At 42.8% G+C, this 4150-nt stretch overlaps 1 non-coding gene across 1 annotated transcript; it reads right to left on the bottom strand.

Annotated features, from left to right (window-relative positions):
- Window positions 1–4006: 4006 nt before the first annotated feature.
- On the bottom strand, window positions 4007–4113 carry LOC122317694. Its single transcript, XR_006244611.1, has one exon. It is a non-coding gene; the product is annotated as a small nucleolar RNA R71 (small nucleolar RNA).
- Between the last annotated feature and the right edge of the window lie 37 nt (window positions 4114–4150).

The raw sequence follows: 4150 nt of genomic DNA, 5'->3' as shown, positions 1-4150 counted from the left end.
ATGCATACACATAATCTTAAGTCATCATCTATCTAATGCATAAGCAACTATTCTAAAAATAAAACTATGCTTTACTTGGAACACTCTCCATTCATCCCTCGGCTCTTATGTGCCAATTACTATGCTAAAACCTTCAAAGTCTTATTCCTTAAAGTGAATCTCCATGATTCACCTTAGGGTTAAGACACTAAGACCTCCATCTCATTCTTCTATTTCCACATTCCTACGCATGATTCTGACAGACAGAGTCATGCGTTCCAACCTTATACGATATACTCGTCACTACCTTCATGAATCTTAGCCCATACTAAATCCTCAATCCCAACCAGACTAGATACATGAATTCAAGCCAACTCTGGGGCTAAAACACCATGTAACCATGCTGAGAACAGCTTACCCATTATATATGGTAAACCTGTTCGGCACAATGTCTCGCTAGAGACACATGTATCATATCCCTTTTATCACCTAAGAACAACTTATAAATCCAATGAACGCCCTCTTGTATAAACAAGCTCCATACTCCGATACCAACTTGCTCAAACCCGGTCGATAGGATTCTTCCTACTTCCCAGCCCTGTACAAGTTCATCCCAACACTTGATAGGAGAGGACTACATCCACAATACACTTATGTTACGTCAATAGCTCAAGACTAATCCCGAGTCACGTCACGACGCCCATCATGCTTCCACTGTACTCTCTAATACTTTTCCACCACTTACATATACTTTCAACCATAAGTCAACCATAAGGTAACACCTGTCACCTTGGGATACAGGCCACATCACCACTACTTCGGGACACTATTACACAGTTCCCGCCACTTAACATGAGAACTGCATCCACAAATGCACCTCTGTTACGTCACATAGCTCAAGACTAATTTCTCGAGTTACAGCACAATGCTCATCATGCTTCCACTACACTTTCTGATACTTTTCCATCACTTTCATATGCTCCCAGCCATAAGTCAACCACAAGGTGACACCGGTCACCCCGGACTATAGGCAACATCACCACTGTTTTGGGACATTGTTACCCAGTTTCCGACTTTACACCATACACTCCACGCTTCTCCGCTATCCATCCAACCCTTCGTGATATGCCGTCCGGTGTAATATGACATAGCACAAAGTACACTCACGTGAACTCCCTTCCATCTACACTACGACACACATCACTACGATACATGCCTCACGGTGCATTGCTACACATGAGAACACTCCACGTATACTCCCTTTATTCTATGCCACACGTCGCTACAGCGCACATCACACGGTACGTTGCTGCACTACACAGAGTATGCTCCACGCATACTCCCTTCACACTTCACTCTGCATCACAACTACAGCATTCATCTCATGCCCATACTCACAGCACAGTCCACAATACTACACAATCAAGCCTAACACTTCACAACTACACTGCACCTCACAACTACACAGCGAACTCCACAATTACTAACTACACAATCTACAGTCCAACCAACCAACTAATATAACATAAATAACTAGAGATAGAGGTTTATACCATCGACGGGATAACTCGTGCGTCGCTCGTTGCCCGTCACGACCAAGACGTTGGAGGAATCGTACGTGGCGGTAACATCGCGTACGGTGGCTGTCCACCAAGTAAAGTGGCAGTTTTGGCTTGAGAACAGCTAGGCGTGGTCTTGGAAATGTTCAAGGTGGCGGAGCACGATGGTATCACGCTGTGAATAGTGTATCCAAAAGGGAGGGAGGTTGCTTGAGGTAGAGGAAGGCCAGGAACTTCATGGAAAGCTAAGGAAAGGTAGAGGAAGGTGTGGTGGAGTTGTGGTGGCTTACGGTGGCGGATCGGCCAATAATAGTGTAACCCGTGCCTTAGAGAGTGAGGGAGAGTGAAAGCTATATAAAGCTCAGTTGGGCATGAAAATTGTTGACGAAGGTCTTGGTGATGAGAGGAACAAGATGGTGGTGGTGAGATGCAATGGGTAGCTGTGCACATTGGTGCAACTGAACTTGTGGTTGTGGAGACCTATCGGAGAAAGAGAGAGAGGTAGAGGAAAATGAGGACATAGGGAGGAAGCCCATTGATGGCTTGCAAAATTTCATATTGCAGATTTTACAAGTTCGCTCGAGCGGAGGCTTTTGGCCGCTCGAGCGAATTCAGGCAGATTCAAACGCTCGACTGCCGCTCGACAGGGAGCTCGAGCGGGTTGCTGAAAAATGAAGATTGCTCGAGCAGAGACATTGGCCGCTCGAGCGAAATCAGGCAGAGTCGAACGCTCGATGTGCACTCGATAGGACGCTCGAGCGAAATCAGGTAGAGTCGAACGCTCGACGCGCGCTCGACACCCCGCTCGAGCAAACATCGTATTTTGACAGATTTTAGGTTTTCCGCCGTGGGACCATATAAAAGCCATTTTTCACTCTAGAGCCGCGAGTTTTGACTGGAGAACACTCTTTGGGAGAGAAAAACATAGCTAGAGGGATTCAAATCATTTGTTTTGGAGACGGAATTCTAATTTCTTGCACGTACGTTGGATTCATACACGAGCACGGACGGGAGAAAAGCGTTGAATCGTTCCCTTGAGCTTTTGACGACGAGTTGAGGCTGCAAGGAGGACTTTTCAGTGTTTATTTTCTTCTTCCCATCTTCTCAGAACAATTATGGTGAATTCGTTTATGTTGAATTCCATTTCTAGCATGAGCTAAATTTTCTTTATTCTAGGAAAACGATGTAACCTATTTCCGAACTATGCTTGTTTGTCCATGCTAATTTAATGCAATTCTCTCTTTGTTTATCTGATTTATTCTGAGTTTAATGCTTCTAATTAACTGGCCATTGATTAGATGATTATTAATCTTGTGATTTGCTATCGAAAGAGGGAATCATAGGGTAGATCTTGGATATTTCAGCATAGGTAAGTATAGAGATCGAAAGACTTGTATGAACCTGTGTAGTAATTAAATCATTGGTCTTATTGCGTTCTTGATTATTTAATTTGCATACTCTTGTGTGAATTGATAAACTAGAATCACTTCCAATTGACTATCGAAAGAGGCTTTTGGATGAATTAGAGATTTGCTAATAGACAAAAGAGGTTTAAGTTAAATTAGCTGGATGAGAAAAGCATAGTGAAGAATTATGGTGAAATCGATTTCCTAGAAGTTTTCTTCCCTATTGAATTTGATCTTTGAAAGTCAGTTTTATTTTCTTTGCTTATTTCTCTTTGAGTTGATCTAGTTTTATTCGCAACTACAAAAACCTTAGCGATTCCTCTAGATAAAATTGAGATTAGTATAATTTTGGTATTTGGCAAGAGTAAGGTACCAATCCCTGAGGACGATACTCTTCTTACCACTTTATTATAAAACTACGATACTGTGCACTTGCAGTTTTGCACCGGTCAAGTTTTTGGCGCCGTTGCCGGGGATTGGTTTATTCTTATTCTTTTCGTCAATATCGATACAAAGTAATCTTGGTTTTAATTTAGAATTTTGTTTTAATTTGTTCTACAGGTGTGTTTTTGACATTGGATGCGCCGTACTAGATCTCGTGACATTATTCCTGTTGATCCGGAGATTGAAAGAACTCTTAGATCACTAAGAAAAAATAAGATACTAGCTATGGCTGAAGAAGATCGTGAGGTACTACCACGCACCTTGAAGGACTATGTGCGGCCAGTTGTGAATGGAAATTACTCGAGCATAATGCGCCAGCCAATCAATGCCAACAACTTTGAGCTCAAACCAGCTTTGATTAGCATGGTGCAGCAGGCTCAATTCAGTGGATCGCCACTGGATGATCCCAATATTCATTTGGCTATGTTTTTGGAGATTTGTGACACTGTGAAGATCAATGGTGTTACTGAAGACACCATTAGACTGAGATTGTTTCCTTTCTCTTTGAGGGACAAGGCTAGAGGTTGGCTACAATCTCTACAACCGGGAAGCATTGTTAGTTGGCAGGACATGGCTGAGAGGTTTCTTGCTAAATTCTTTCCTCCTGCAAAAACAGCCCAACTCAGGAGTGAGATTGGCCAGTTCAAGCAAAATGATTTTGAGTCACTCTATGAAGCATGGGAGAGGTATAAAGACTTGGTTCGACGTTGCCCACAACATGGATTGCCAGATTGGTTGCAAGTTCAGATGTTCTATAATGGG

The sequence above is a fragment of the Carya illinoinensis genome, chromosome 7 (genome assembly GCF_018687715.1).
Source record: "Carya illinoinensis cultivar Pawnee chromosome 7, C.illinoinensisPawnee_v1, whole genome shotgun sequence".
NCBI lineage: Eukaryota > Viridiplantae > Streptophyta > Magnoliopsida > Fagales > Juglandaceae > Carya > Carya illinoinensis.
The sequence above is the reverse complement of the archived record's forward strand: the minus strand, read 5'-3'. Positions and strand labels throughout refer to the sequence as shown.